This window comes from Amblyraja radiata, chromosome 22 (genome assembly GCF_010909765.2).
Source record: "Amblyraja radiata isolate CabotCenter1 chromosome 22, sAmbRad1.1.pri, whole genome shotgun sequence".
In the NCBI taxonomy this organism is placed as follows: Eukaryota; Metazoa; Chordata; class Chondrichthyes; order Rajiformes; family Rajidae; genus Amblyraja; species Amblyraja radiata.
In genome coordinates, this window is record NC_045977.1 from 29,215,191 (window position 1) to 29,231,388 (window position 16,198).

At 41.4% G+C, this 16,198-nt stretch overlaps 1 protein-coding gene across 4 annotated transcripts in view; it reads right to left on the reverse strand.

Moving 5' to 3' along the window:
* The window catches only part of lmf1 (lipase maturation factor 1), a 499,938-nt gene that overhangs the window by 420,678 nt on the left and 63,062 nt on the right, over positions 1-16,198 (reverse strand). The window contains exon 1 of one of the 4 annotated variants that reach the window (XM_033040859.1): positions 10,068-10,190. The exons of the other annotated variants lie outside the window; for them this stretch is intronic. The gene's annotated coding sequence lies outside the window, so the exon portion shown is untranslated. Of the gene's footprint in view, positions 1-10,067; positions 10,191-16,198 lie in introns of those variants that run through there. 4 annotated transcript variants of the gene reach the window in all.

Consider the following 16,198-nt stretch of genomic DNA (forward strand, 5'->3'; position numbering starts at 1 on the left):
CAGGCACGGGTTATTGATAGGGGACGATCAGCCATGATCACAATGAATGGCGGTGCTGGCTCGAAGGGCCGAATGGCCTCCTCCTGCACCTATTTTCTATGTTTCTATATCACACCTGGTGGATGGAAATCCAGCTGGATGGATGGGAGATCCAGCTGCTCATCAATAACCACAACATTCCTAAGCACTTCACTGGACCATCTACAGCAGAAGGGGACGCCCCACTGTGAACCAAAAAACACAAGACTACTGACAAAGAAGCAATCATTGCCTGCCAGAAGCACTTTGAAGAACCTCTTAATTGCCTCCTCCTTGTGGCTGCTGAGAGCTGTTCCTCTAATCACAGTAGGAATTCCATCTCTCAACTGGCACAATGAACAGGATCTTTACTAAACATTAAAAGCAATCTAAACCACAATACAAGGCCTTTATTGTCCTTATTAAAGCATTTGACTGTCAACCACAACAGGCTGTAAAATATCCTCCTCACATTTGGCTGTCCTTAGAAATCTATCCTAAATCTACATCTGCTGTATGATGACATACAGGCAGTGCTTCTAACCAACAGGTCCAGCAGAGACCTAATCCAATACAAACTGGGGTCAAGTCTTCTTCTTTCGTGTCCATCTTCCATGTTTCAAATGTTGACTTCGCTGTCATCGTCCGTCCTGAAAAGGACGCAAGCTTCCGGCGACAATCAGTGGGAGCCATCACTTGTTGCAGTAGATGATGGTGGTAGCAGAATTAGCTCGGGATACTTCCAGTTTCCAGCCCCGCGACGTGGATGCTTCTGCTATGGGGCCTGGGGTCAAGTAAGGCTGTGTCAACCATGGCACCAAGCCCAAGGATTCCCCTCTCTCCTGCGCACTTTGAAGACATAGGCTACAAACAGTAAGAACTTTAAAGCAGTCGAGTTCAGGATCGAACCCAGATCGTTGGAGCTGTAAGGCTGCAGCTCTACCAGCTGGAGAGGATGCACACAGGGTGAACATGCAAAGAACCAAGGCAGCAGTGAAGGATTGCACTAGCCCACATGGGAAAGAAGATGGTTTTAGACATTATTGCCAAGTCCCCCCACCACAAATTCTACCACCCATTTACACATAGTCAGCATTAATTAGCATTAAGAGGCACAGCTGGTGGAACCATGGCTTGGAATGCCCAAGAGCAGGGTTCAATCCTAACCGCGGCTGCTTACTATGTGGCGTGTGCATGTTCTCTTTGTGATCGCATGTGTTTCATATGAATGCTCCCTATGAACTTGTTCATAGGTTCCTAAGTTATCGGAGCAGAATTAGGCCATTCAGCCCATCGGGTTTACTCTGCCATTCAATCATGGTTGATCTATCTTTCCCTCTCAACCCCATTCTTTAGCAATGTTACAAAATTTTGAGATTTTAAAAACCAAGTCTGCAATTTATCCCATCAGATAAAGCATAAAAAGAAGTTTAATTTGACACCTAATTCACTTTCATATCTTCAGTATTAAAAAAGTTATGGCCATTGCTTATCCATTGACTGAACACAAAAGTTGTGATCCAGGACAGTCAAATGGCCATAACTTTATTAAAAATTAAGAGAACTGAAATAATGTTTCAGTTATTATAGATTGAAGCATTCTGAAACAAATATTAAACAACCTTACTTGGATGACCTGAAATTAAAGCATATAATTAGTTAGTTACCCAATTGTAGCTAATACCCAAATTCAATTACTAGATCTAAACATCTATCCATTTCTTAAGAAAAGATTAACATTTTTAAATAGCCTAAGTGTCCAAAGAACATTCACACAAGAATTCACAATAAAACATGATTTTTAAATCTCATTGTCACTAATTTATAGGCCAAATGGAAGGAATTTAGTGTTTAATTGCTGTAAGTTAATGGCCATTTAAATCAGCTTGCGGTTGGGATTTTGGGGACCGCGCTGGTTTGGAACGTTGCGATTGCGGTGGATTTGTAGCCCATGGCGGCATGAAAAATACTGCCGGTTTGGATGGGTCCCAAGTCACCTTTTCGCAACTTAAAATTTTGAATAAAGGGATATTAAGAAGCACCTTTTAATGTAAAAATAAACAGCCTACCTTGCCTTGTCCCCTACGTGAGATCCATCCCGTTGTCGGCGTTCGCGGCGTTAGAGGATGTTTTTAATCTACTATAGCAATTAAATAATCCAATAGTTTAAAAATAACTGCAGCGAACGAATGTCGCAGCGATTTTTCGTCAGCAACTAAGCAGGCTGAACAACCTCGATTTCAATAGCCTAGAGAAAACGGCGTTTTAAACCCGCCCCCCTCTCAAAAGCGCCAAAGTCGCGCTCACGGGCAGTGACAGAACTGCAGCGCCGCTGAAGGTAAGTTTTGCAACATACCTACATTCTTCTGCCTTCTCCCCATAACCCCCGACACCCATACTAATCAAGAATCCATCAATCACTGCCTTAAAAATATCTATTGACTTGGCCTCCATAGCAGTCTGTGGCAATGAATTTGACCGATTCATCACCCTCTGACTAATGAAATTCCTCCTTATCTCCTTTCTAAAGGAACGCGCTTTTATACTGAGGCTATAGCCTCTGGTCCTAGACTCACTCACTAGTGGAAACATCCTCTCCACATCAACTCTATCCAGGCCTTTCACTATTTGTTAAGTTTCAATGAGGTCCCCCTCATCCTTCTAAACTCCAGCGAGTACAAGCCCAATGCCATCAAACATTCATCGTATGCTAACCCAATAATTTTTGGGATCATTGTCGTAAACCTTGTCTGGACCCTCTCCAATGCCAGCACATTCTTCCTCAGATATGTGGCTCAAAACTACTCGCAATATTCCAAATGCAGTCTGACCGTAAAGCCTCAGCGTTACATCCCTGTTAAGAAAACATGGGCCCTCTGTCCAAACATCAGCAGACTATGTCAAAATCTGATGTTCCAAAGACTCGTCATCTTGACAGAGAAAAATATTTCAGTCATACCTTTCAGCAAACATCCATGAATCCTCCACCGTCATCACTGCATTCGTTCTGCCCCATAAGACGAAAGGCCCACAGGCAGACAAAGGCCCACACACAGACAGAATTTAGGGGCCTGAAAGACCCCAATATTGAATTACAGGATCAAATAATTATGGGACAGTGAGTTTTATTTTGGCCTATGATCTCCACACTAGTCAAAAAACGAATCAATCAAGTTACTGCCATTCCCAGCTCACATTCCATAGTCTTGTTCCGCGCAGCTCTTTGGTGCTCATCCAGATACCTCTCAAATGTGACACACATTTTAGACTCAATTACCATTCAGACAGCAAGATCCAAACATCCAATGGAAATATTTTCTTCAAATGCTTCCCTAATTTTTCTGCCAATTAATTGAATTTACATCCTCTGATCATCAGCCTCTTCACCAAGAGAAACATACCCTGCCTGTTCACTCTGTAGATGGACAGCCAGCAACTGAAGTATTATCGCTGTTTGAAAGTATCTGCACAATTTTGGTTTTCAAATCACTCTCCCCAAAATCATACCCAGCCTAAAGTTTAATTTTCCAGCCCTGGAAATCCATTAAATCTCCCCAGAACCCTTCTCCGCTTGAACACATCCTTCCTGTCAAGTGGTGAATAGTACTGTACACTGGTCTCTTGTGCCGGCCTAACTAGTGTTTTGTGCTGTTCTAACATGACTTCTTGCTCTTATGTTCCTGCCTCAGCCAAGTATTCCCATGCTTTTATTGGAACTGTCAAATGATAAAAACTATTAAGCTGAGTTAATAACAGTTTTTATCATTGATAATTATAGAATATCAAAAGCTGAATGGTTCTGAGAAAAAATCTCAAATTCCGTATAAGGAAATTAATTGCTATAAATTGCTATAAATTGAATAATTTGCAATTTAAAATTCAGAATTCCCTCTGTCAGTAGGAGCAGAAGGGTAGGTCGGGCAAGACAAGGACTGAATCTGGTGGAGTGCTGAGGGCAAAAATTGAGGGAATGAGAAGGAAGGTTGGCAGAAGTAGAAACTGTAGAAGATAGGATGAGGAAAGTTAGGAGATTGGGACAGGGAAGATGGGGGTTGGAATTCAGAAAAGCAGAAGGGGGTTGGGAGTGAAGATATTCAGGAGGGATAGAAGGGGCAATTGGTAAAGAGGGGAGAAGTCAGGAGAGAGAGAGCAAGGATTGGGAGAGAGAATTGAAGGGGCAGTAGAGAGAGGGGGCAGGAAGGAGTGGGGTCATGCCCTTGCTACCTCACTGATCCAAAGCCAGTGGGAATCAGTGGATGTAACCTTGTAGTTTTGCAGGTTGGATCAAGTGAAGACTGCATTCACTATTATGGTAGCTAGAAGTTGTGCGTTTTCCAAGGTTCAACGTGGGAAGTGGAAGTGGGTCAGTAATCTGATCCAATCACAAGATGACAAGGCAACTGAAAGCAACCCACATTACATCAGTGTGGAACATTCAAAACTATGAAGATACTACTAATAGGGGTGATTGATGCATCATTTATTTAACAGTGATTTGTTGACAGTTCGTGGTCTTTCTCAATCCCTTTGATTCTACCCAGCCCCACCTGTTGTATAGTTTAAAATGCTCAGCTGATCAGGCAACATTTGAGGGTATATTTCTGATCCTTTCACCAAATTTGAAACTTCATTTTGATTCCTTCATATTACTATATAAGGTCAATGACTGAAAGACAAATTCTATTTCTTCTCCGTAGATATTCTTGCTGAGTAATTCCATAATTTTTTATCTTCATTTCAGATAGAATGTGTTAAGCCCAATATGAAATTTGTATAACTAAATTCAAATGCATTTATTTCATTTGTCTATAAAATAAAAAAGTATTGTTTGGACCTGATGCTTTTTTCTTTATTTCTAAAAGTTATTAATAGTCTACATCTTGATGCAAAAAAATCACTGTCTACCAGATAACGGTTCTTCCTTTATATAGACTAACATAAGAAGTGGCATTAAATAAAACAACATATATTATAAAATTATGCAATTATCATTTATGATATCATATGGAAAACTCAAAACTGCATTCACATGATCTTGGAAAACCTAAGCTCGCAGACGTTAAATTTAGGTCATTATTGTTGAGATGTCAACAAATGTCATTCATTAAATCCAGGAACTTAAATTCAATTCAATATTTATTACATGTCATTTGAACCTCAGTGAGGCTCAAACAAAACTCCGTTTCCACAGCCATACAAACAAAGACAATATCCTACAGACATACACACAATTCCATTTACAAAAACATCCATCACAGTGAACCCACTGTGATGGAAGGCAAAGTCTTTTCTCTCCCCTGTTCTCCATTTCTCTCCCGATGTCCAAGCCCCAGGCGGGCGATGATAAGTCCCACGGCCATTTTAGGCCGTGCCGGGCGATTTACGGCCCCGCTCCCGGTCTAAAAGTCACAAAGTTGGAGCCCCCGGTGGGCGCTGCAATGTCCCACGGCCATGAAGCCGCGCCGGGCGATGTACGGCCCCGCTCTGGGTCGTTCCAACCCCGCGACACGGGCTAGAGAAGTCGCGTTGCGGGAGCTCCGGGAAGCGGTCTCTCCACCCGGACCCGCGAGCTCCCGATGTCCCAGTCCACCGGACCTGCGGCTGCGTTGCTGGAGCCTCCGAGCTACGTGGTCGGGCCGCAGCAGCGAGTCACCACCGCTCCCCACGCACCGATGCCGGCCAGCCCCACGATGGTAAGTCCGCAGCTCCGCAGGCTCCGTGACTGGAGCCCCCAGGTCGTTCAGGCTGGAGGCCACTCCACGGTGCTAGGCCCCAACGACAACGGAGACCCGACAAGGAAAAGGTCGGGTCTCACGTACAGGCAAGAGATTTTAAAAAGTTTCCCCCTTCCCCGCCCCCCCGCCCCCCACATATACACAGTTAAAAACACTATTCAAAAACACAAACAACTACATTTAACTAGACAAAAATTAAAAAAAAGACAGGGGCCGCTGCAACAGTGAGCCGCGCCGCCACCGAAAATGTATAGAAATAAATAACTAAACCATTTTAATAAATCAAAAACGTGCCAGACCCAGTCTGATGACAAATAAGATGCACATTTTATATATTTTACCTTCTATAATCAACATATACTAACTCAGTTTGGATAAACTGAAACTTCATAAAATGTTACCCTAAACCTACAATCTGCTTCATGAGATCTAGTAACAACATCATGCAGCAAAACTCATAAATATTTTTTTTTAAAACATAAAAGCGAAGAAGGTATCAAGGTTCTGGAATTAAAACTGAACTTCAGGTACCAAGGGTTAGCATCAGAAAGGTAGCATATAAGCCTCTCATGATCTCAAATGTTTTGTCTGGCATGTAATTCCATTTCCACAATTCCCTTGGGGCAACTAGAGTTAACATTAACTGCCACGTTACTGTCATCCGTAACTTGTGCACAAAATGAAGACATGCTACGGGAGGCCAGTGTTTCTGCTACATACCTTGAGGCAAATCTGGTAATGGCAGAGATTTAAAAAAGCACTTATATCTGCTATTTCATATATTCCTACAAATTTCCCTTCTGGTCCAGATAACGTTAAATAAAATAACTATTTTGTATGTGCCAAAATAGCCGATGCCAAGCTTAAACAGCAGCAACTTTTATACTTTCAGTACAAACTAAACAACTTAAATCTGCAAAAGATGTGCAAGCAACATAAACTTCACTGTTTATGAATGGCTATGCAACTCAGAAAGTTTGAAAATACCTTAAAACTACATTTAATTTCCCTTCATCCCATCATTGGAAAGGATAAGCAAAAAAACAAACTGCTGGAGGAACTCAGCCAGTCAGACACCATCTATGAAGTGAAATGGACAAATGGCATTTTGATTTGGGACCCTTCTTCATGACTGGAAAAGAGAGGAATAGTTGGTAGAAAGAATTGAGGGAACAGAGTAGGGCAGGAGTAGGCAAGTGATCGGTGGATCGATGTAAGGAGGGGTTAATTGGCAGCCGAATCAGACAGGAGAGGGGAAGAGTGGAGATAGTAACCAAAGCTGCAGAAGGTGGAATCTGAAAAGGGAGTGAAATGTTGAACCAGAGGGAGGAAGTCAAGTCAAGTCAAGAAATGTATTCGTCACATTCACATACGAGATGTGCAGTGAAATGAAAAGTGGCAATGCTCGCGGACTTTGTGCAAAAAGACAAACAAACAAACAACCAAACAAACTATAAACACAATCACATATTCTTTTACATATTAAATATTGTGGGCGGAAGGAAAAAACGTTCAGTAAAGTTAGTCCCTGGGGGATGGGGGCCAGATGGGAATAGAGGAAGGGGGTAAGAAGAGAGACCCCAGAAGTGGTATGGGTGGGTGATGAGCAAAAGGAGTACATGAAGAAGGGTCAAAGAACTGGTAGACAGGGGCCTGGGAGAAGGGAAATAAGGGTGTGCAAGACAGGACCTGGTTGGATCAGATGGAGAGAGAAGATGGAGAATTTAATGTTCATACCGTACACAAGGGAAATTCAAGCTGCTGTTCGTTCAGTTTGCATGTGGCCTCACGCTGGCAATGGAGCAGGCCGAGGACAGATAGATCTTAATGAGAATGGAGAGGGGAATTGAAGTGGGTCACAACCGGGAGCTCCAGCTGTCCCTAGTTTAGCAGAGCAAAATAATAAGTTGTGACCACAGGAAATAGAGGTGAACCGTGATGACTGATAGCCAGCAATTCTGAAAAGAAACCGTGGCTACCAGCCACTTATCTTCAAACTTTAGTTCTTCAATGTGCAACCATTCTTTCAATCTGCAGCACTTCACAATTGTCTGAAGTTTGTAAGCCATTCAAATCAAACTGCTCTCTGTAATTGCATCACTGTTATTGCAGGGGGTTGCGTTAAGTTTCTGAACGGCCATATGTAAAGTAAAATCTTGGGTGTCCAAAGAGTAACCTTTTGAGCACTTCTCACAAGAATTGGGAGCCGGGATAGGCAGTCTGACTCTTCATGCTTGCTGTGGTACTCATCAACTTCTCTGGCAGATTATCAACTTCAGCCCCGTTTTCCTGCACTATGACCAAAATCATTTGATTTCCCTAAAGTCAAGAAATCCATTCAACTTTGTTTTGCATGAGCCAATGACAACTCCTCCATAGCCTTTCCAGGTATAGAATTCCAAAGATCCACCAATATCTGAGTGAAGAGATTTCTCCTCATTTCAATCCTAAACATTATGATCCCAGATTGTGACTCTTCAGTCAGGAGGAACTCCCACCATGTCAAGATTTATCAGTGTTTTGTAAGTTTCAAAAGTTCCCTAGTTCCCTAGTTCCCAAGTTCCCTAGTCGCCACTCATTCTATTAAAGTCTACAGAATACAATCCCAGTCTTCTCAATATCTGCTCTCGTGATAAATCCACCATCTCCAGAACCAATTTAGTGAATCTTTGCTGAACTCTTTCTCTGGCCAGGACATCCTTTTGCTTTCGGTATGGTGATCAAAGTTAAACTCAATACTTGAGGTGTGATCTCACCAAGACTACATATAATTGATCTTTAACTCCTACTTTCAAATCTTCCTGTAATAAAAGTCCACATAGCATTTGCTTTCCCAATTGCTTGCATCACCTGCATGCTACTTTCAGTGGCTTATGTATGAACACCTCTTTCCCTTTTAATATCAGCACTTCCAAATCTCTCAGCTTTTGGGAAATACCCTGCTTTTCACGCACCGTGGATGTCCTCACATTTTACCGTCATTTCCCTCTAATAATATAATGCCCTTAACACATATCTATTACTTCTTTCCCTTCCACTATATCTTACCAAGACCACAGATTTTCTTGAATTCCCACAGCTTTACAATCTGTTAAATCCATGATGTGAAGTACTAATTTGCTGAAGATTTGACAGCAACAGAAAGCCTCTAACACCCTTTTGTGCAAAATCCATTGCTTGTATAAAACCAATAATCTTGGTTCATATTTCTTTTTTCAACAGCTGCTAATGCTGTTGCTGACTGATCAGGAACTAAAAGGGTTGTATGTAACTTCCAGTGCTCACAGTTCTGGGTCTTAATATTGAGGGAAGTGACAGTCTTATCTTCATGTTACTCTGGTTACTAAAACATCTCTGCATAATAGTGCATCTTTGTATTCTGAGCTTCTGCAGTGAAAGGTAGTGCAAGAGTTAACCAACCAATCTGGAAACATTTAATGGGAAGGTCCATTAGCTAAGCCAGCACCAAGCAGGGTTTCTTTTAGTAATTGTTTCCTTAAGGCACAACTTTTAGCACTAATAGGTTTTATTAAAACTTCCAATTGGGTCAGTAAACCCCTCATTATGCTGTTTTTACAGCATGAAATTAAAGGAGAAGAAAAGGTGAAAGGTCTAAACTAAAATCTGACACAGAACTATTCTCCATAGGTGATGTTATGATCAGAAACACAAGGGTTCAACTGGCCAGGCCACGTAAACATCCGACTTTACCAGTGCAAACACAGAGAAAAAGTGACAGCATGAAATATTAACCTGCACTTCCTACTGACGTGCTGATACGCTTTTAAAAAAAACTTGTGAAATGCTCTTTAAAATGAACATTTTGGAACTAATTTCAATTTATCCATTAAACTGGTTTCAACAAAAGCACTTTCTTCACAACTTGTAGGGCTACACTTCAAATATCAACCCGCAAGACCACTTTGGTGTAAGCAAGAAGCAGAGAGTTGGCACAACTCCAGTGAATGTTGAAACTCCAAACAAAGCATGTAGTGGTAGGACACAGGGTCATGCCCATAATTCCTCAACAGAGTTAAATCATTAATCTCGGTCTGCCACGGTAAGATAGTTATACTCGACAAAGGCCTATGCAGAATCTCCTCTGCTCTCCTATACACTCCTGTTTGATGTAGGTAAAAGTCTGAAATCAATGTTTTAAAAAAATATATACAATAGTGGCGACACAAAAATGCTATCCAATGAAAGTACTTCAAGGAAATCTATATTCAATGCACAAAACATGTTTCCTGTCATTTATTTCAACAAAGAAATGCACACTTGCTTCTGGGCACTCAAGTTATTTTAATCACTTACCAGCAATATAGTATCATTCATTCGTTGCAGCCTTAAAGGAAATGATGCAAACCCCTTGCTGTGGGGTCTCTTATCATATAAAGTTTCTTCTGCGGTGCATTAACGACAGATAATATAACTTTTGAAGTAGCAGGTCAGAGGCGAGTGGTATATTGACACAGGGAAGAGGCATATTTCCCCATAACTTTCTCTTCAGCTGCCTTGTGAAAATGACATTGTTGTATTGAACACAGAAGCACAAGAACACGATTAGGCCATGATACCTTTCAATCCTATCAATAATCAATTAAATCTCGGCCGATCTGTACATTTTACCCAATCTTAGTCCGGTTTCCTCGATACCTTCACCATACAAAATATTATCTATCTTTCAATCTCAGTCATGAAATGTACAATTCAGCAGCCTTCTGAGGAACAAGGGTTCAAATTTCCACTACCCTTTGTGTGCAAAAAGTGCTTCCTGCTCTACATCTCATTTTAGGATTATGTTCCCTTGTTCCGGAACCTCCATGAGAGGAAACAATTTCTCTGTATCTACTTGTGAGTCACATGCTGAATTCTTAACTCAAAATCCAATTATAAAGCTTATTAATAGCATTAGAATAAGCTACTGTAGTTAGTTGGCAACCTCTAATGGTAGTCCCCAGTCAAGCAGTAGTCTGATATCCCATTAACCATACAAGCCTGTATGGTATGACAAACCCATGCAGTCATTTTTATTTTTATTTCTACTATCTTGCACTCTGACCAGACGCTAAACTGCATTTCGTTGTACCTGTACTCGTATTTGTGCAATGACAATAAAGTTGAATCAAATCAAATCAAATCAAATCAATTTGATTTAAACAAACGAACATATGAATTAGGAGCCGAAATAGACCATTCAAGCCGCTTGAGCTGCTACGTCATTCAATAAGATCAGACCAACACGACTATGACCCGACCTCCACATTCCCACTTACTCACAATATACTATCACCCTCTTGTTCTCTATTCCCCCACAATCTACACATCCACCCTACAAAGACTCCTCGGGATCAGATACTTTTCAATGAAGATGCCTTTCATTTTTCAAAACCCCAGCAGATACAAGCCTAATAGCCCTGTCCCACAGTACGAGTTCATTCAAAGAGCTCTCCCGAGTTTTAAAAAAAATCAAACTCGTGGTAAGCACGGAAAATGAACGTAACGGATACGTAGGAGCTCGGGCATGTCTCTTAAGGCTAACGGCAGGTACTCGGGAAGACTAGCTAACGGCAGGTAAGCACGGGAAGACTCGTAAAGATTTTTCAACATGATGAAAAATGTCCACGAGAGCCCCGAGTACCGACGAGTGGCCATTACCGTAAATCTCCGAGTTCGAATCAGGGCATACTCAGGAGAACTCTTGGAATGAACTCGTACCGTGGGACAGGGGTTTAACTCGTCCAACTCGTCTGAAGACAGCTTGGCCATTCCTGCATTGGGCCAAGTAAAAATTATCTGAGTGGATTCAAATGCATTTACATTCTTGCTTAAATAAGTAAAGAATACTGGACGCAGCATTCCAGATGTGATCTCAGATATGTCCCACATATGCTCAACGCCCTAAATCTCAAACGCTGCATGAACAACCGCAGAGAGTAACTTAACATAGAACATAGAAAAATAGGTGCAGGAGTAGGCGATGGGGCCCTTCGAGCCAGTACCGCCATTCAATATGATCAGTGCTGAACATCTAAAATCAGTACCCCATTCCTGCTTTTTCACCATATCCCTTGATTCCTTTAGCCATAAGAGCTAAACCTAACTCACTCTTGAAAGCATCCAATGAATTGGTCTCCACTGCCTTCTGTCGCAGAGAATTCCACAGATTCATCACTTCCATATATAAGCACCATCATAATGTGGGTCACTTTTAGTGTTTTGATCAAATTCAAAAGTCAGACAGACAACCATGGTTACCAAAGAGTTTCCAATTAGAAAGGATGGAGGTGAATCCAATAGTTTTATTAACACTTCACCACACAGCCAAATGAATGTTTTATTTTGTTCAGATATATTGACACTTTTCCACAGAATGACAATCTTAAATTTAAATCAAAGTACCTATTTTGTGTATTTGCTTAGGCAGTATAAACATACAAGCATGCATGTTTAACCAATTCTTTCTTCACTTGTCTCGACTTCACTTAAACTACCTCGATGGCTGTGTGAGTGAATCTATCACATTAGTAAAGTTAACACAAGTATAGGAGAGAATGCTGGCTCAAGCTCAAAAATAAGTGAGTCAGCCCAAAGAGAGAGGAAAGAAGATTTCCTTATCTGCTCTTGTGCACATTCCCAGATCTGAGTGCACACTGCAGGGTGGCCAATAATACTCTGCCCTGCTGTGCCACTTGGCCATGGAGATGAAAGTATAATAGGTATTATTCTATTGAAGAACATTTAAAAAACATATTGTCTAAGGCATTACTACTCCAATGTCAATATGATTACATTACAATTGTCATTTCAGCCGAGGAGGTACTAACTTCATATGAGAATGAGAATGTTTAATAGTTTTATGAACAGAACAGAAAAATCAACATGGCGCACAAAAAAGCTGGAGAAACTCAGTGGGTGCAGCAGCATCTATGCAGCGAAGGAAATAGGCAACGTTTCGGGCCGAAACCCTTCTTCAGACGTTTCACATTATGAAGACCTTCTTCAGGGTTTCGGCCCGAAATGTTGCCTATTTCCTTCGCTCCATAGATGCTGCTGCACCCGCTGAGTTTCTCCAGCTTTTTTGTGTACCTTCGATTTTCCAACATCTGCAGTTCCTTCTTAAGCAGAAAAATCAACATTTTGTTTTTGATGTCTTGATATGAGTTTCATGTTAGATGCACAGTTCAATTACGGTGCAGGAAAAAATGACAGGAGTGGCAAAGAGGGTGTTGCGAGGGAAATCACACAAAATACTGCTGCACTGGGTTTGAACACGCAGGGTTGGTTTCTGGCACGAAAAGAAGTGCAGCTTGGTTCACAACTAAATCACAAATTCATGGCTGTGAAAGAATGTAATTCTTTCATCACTATTGGCCCTAGTTAAAATAAAGTGAAGTCTCCAATTACTCTGTAATAATTAAAATTGGATGAGAAATAACATTGATGTTTTCTTTATTCCATGCCACGTAAGAGTAACATTAATATATCATTTCCTGTGGCCTGCACACATTAGACTCGAGTCTGAGATTTATTCCTCCCAGTAAGAATCCCTACTAAAATTAATTAGGTACATAAATCGTCTGGTCCAAAATTACTTGACAATTAGCCCAGCAGCGTTTTTTAACTATAGTATCTGCCTCGGAACAACCTGATTGATTGTGGTGCTGATGGCAAAATTTGTCGGAGCCAGCAGAACTAATAATTAGACAGTTACTGATTTCAGAGGTGACGGTAGGAGTGGTGATCTAACAGTAAACAGAACCAGATAAAAAGCTAAGCACAAAAACACCCCCTTTGACACACAGTCAACAGATTCCTCAACAGAGTTTAAACCCATTAAATGTAGTTAACAAATGTGGAATGTAGGTAGTTAATTTTATGATTTTAACACTACGATGTTTATTTTTTTGAAACATAATAATTTCTTACTTCATTTTAATTAATATTACTGGCTGTGTGAACGGACAGCTTTGTTAACATTTTGATTACCACATACGTTGATGTATGGAACAAGATGCCAGAGGCAGGTGCAATTACAACATTGAAAAAAACATTTGGACAGGTACATGGATTGGAAAGGTTTAGAGGGCGATGACCAAACACCAAAAATGAGATAAATATGATAGCCATCTTGGTCAGCATGGACAATTTCGGCTGAAGGGATGTTTCGTCCTATATAGCTCCATTGCAATACCACATTCCAGTCTACCCACAGTAACCTTTCACCCCCTTGCTCAAATATCTGCCAACCTCTGCCTTAAAAATATTCAGATCCTCAGAATCCAAAAGCCTCCCAGCCCTGAGAGTGAAAATGTCACCTCGTCCCTGTGTTATCCCCTATTTTGAACATCTCAACTACTAATTCCTCCAATTAGAGGAAACGATCTCCTATCTCGACTGATTTTTCTTCCACAGATGATGGGTAATCTACTAAATTATCCCAGACTTTGTTTCATTTCTCAAATAATTGTAATTCTGTGGAAGTTTAGAATATCAAAAGGTAGCGATTTCATACCAGCTCATTGCAGAGAAATCTACAACTCAAACCATTATATTGCTATCTCGCAATTTCTTCTACTTCAAAATGTATGACTTTTCCTCTTAAAAGTTGCAGAAGTCTTCCTCACCTTCTCTTTATGGGAAAGCATTCTCAACCTCAACAAGTGACCAAAAACATTTATCGCCAAACTCTCCTATTCCTATTTTAACAATATTCATAATTGATCATTCCTTCATCTCTCTCTTCCCTAACAAATGAAATGGTTTGCACCTTTTCAGTTTATCAAATCCGATCAAAGCTTTAAAAATCTCTTTTAAATGTTCTTTTGATCTTCCCTGCGGTATCAAATCCCATCAGAACAGGTAGAGTTGCTGCCTTACAGCATTTATGTAGCCAGAAACCCGGGTTCAATCCTGGCTACGGGTGCTTGTCTGTACAGAGTTTGTTTTTTCTCCCCGTGACCTGCGTGGGGTTTCTCTCAGAACTTCGCATTGGGAGGAGCCTGCAGCCAGCATTTCCTCCCACACTGCTGACATACAGGTTTGCAGGTTAATTTGCTTGGCATAAATGTAACCATTGGCCCTAGTGTAGGATAGTGTTAATATGCGGGGATCGTGGTCGGTGCGACCTCGGTGGGCCAAAGGGCTGTTTTCGCGCTGTATCTCTAAACCTAAAACTAAATCAGAGGTTTGAAAATCTATTTTCAATTTTCTTTTGATATTCCCTGCATGTATATTAAAAATACGAGTATCTCAAATTCTTCCTTCTGTTAACAGATTTCCATACATTTACTGTTAAATATAAATTTTATGTTTTCTGCAGCTTTAATATCCCAATGAAGTGGGAACAGATGCAACCAAACATGTTTTGTCATATTCATTTGTGAACAATCCACACCTTCCAAAACAAGGGCTGGAAGTTTGACTTTATTACAAATAATTTACATCATATAACTATTAAAACTCTGATCTTGTATGTGTGTGTGTGTGCTTGTGTGTGTATAATCCCATCTACCCCCCCCCCCCCCCCCGCAAACGCCGTTGGGGAAACAGACCCAACGGGTCTGCACTTGGTCTAGTAACTATTAAAACTCTGATCTTGTATGTGTGTGTGTGTGCTTGTGTGTGTATAATCCCATCTTCTCGAAAAAAACGACGCGCTAACGGTAAAATGTTTACATATTCCGGTAGAGATTTTCCCCCTGGAGTCCAAAATCGCCTTATCTCATGATTTATTTCTCCAGTTATTAATGAAAATGTTCAAAAATCTGAAAAGACTTTGGAAAAAAAACCTGCTGTCTTCTTGTTCGCGCTGCAAGTGACGTCACCCCTCGATCCCGCCCCCCCCCCCCTCCCCCCCACCACCTCACTCCGTACATGGGCCCTGTCTGGAGCTGGAGGCGGCCTCCCATGGGGGCTACGGGTATGGGATGGGTGCATTGGGAGGAGCCTGCAGCCAGCAGCCGGGAACGACGGAGTATTAAGTTCGGGAACCAGCCCTCCCCTGTGAGACGCGCCCCCCCCTACCCCTCAAACTCTACCCCCTTCCTCTCTGCCACCCCCCCCTCACTCCATCTCTGCCCCCCACGCCTCCCGTGGGGGCTACAGGTAGGGATCGGCTGCGTTGGGGGAGCAGACCCAACACAGGGGTCTGCACTTGATCTAATAAAATATAATTATTTAAATAAGAAAAAAGTCCAGTTTCAAAATTGTCAATCCTACACCACCAGGCACACCATTTACTGCCCTGTTTATTTGGCAATTCAACACCCACCAAAATTAATGTCTAGCCCAAAGACTGTATGCATTGACCATTTAAACAATGAGCCACAGGTCTGCCTCAACTGAGTGAGATAATGAATTATGGTAAAATCGGAGGTGAACAATAAGTCATTTTCCTATAACATTATTTCACTTTGCTACCTAGAGAGCTAAAGAATGTTTAC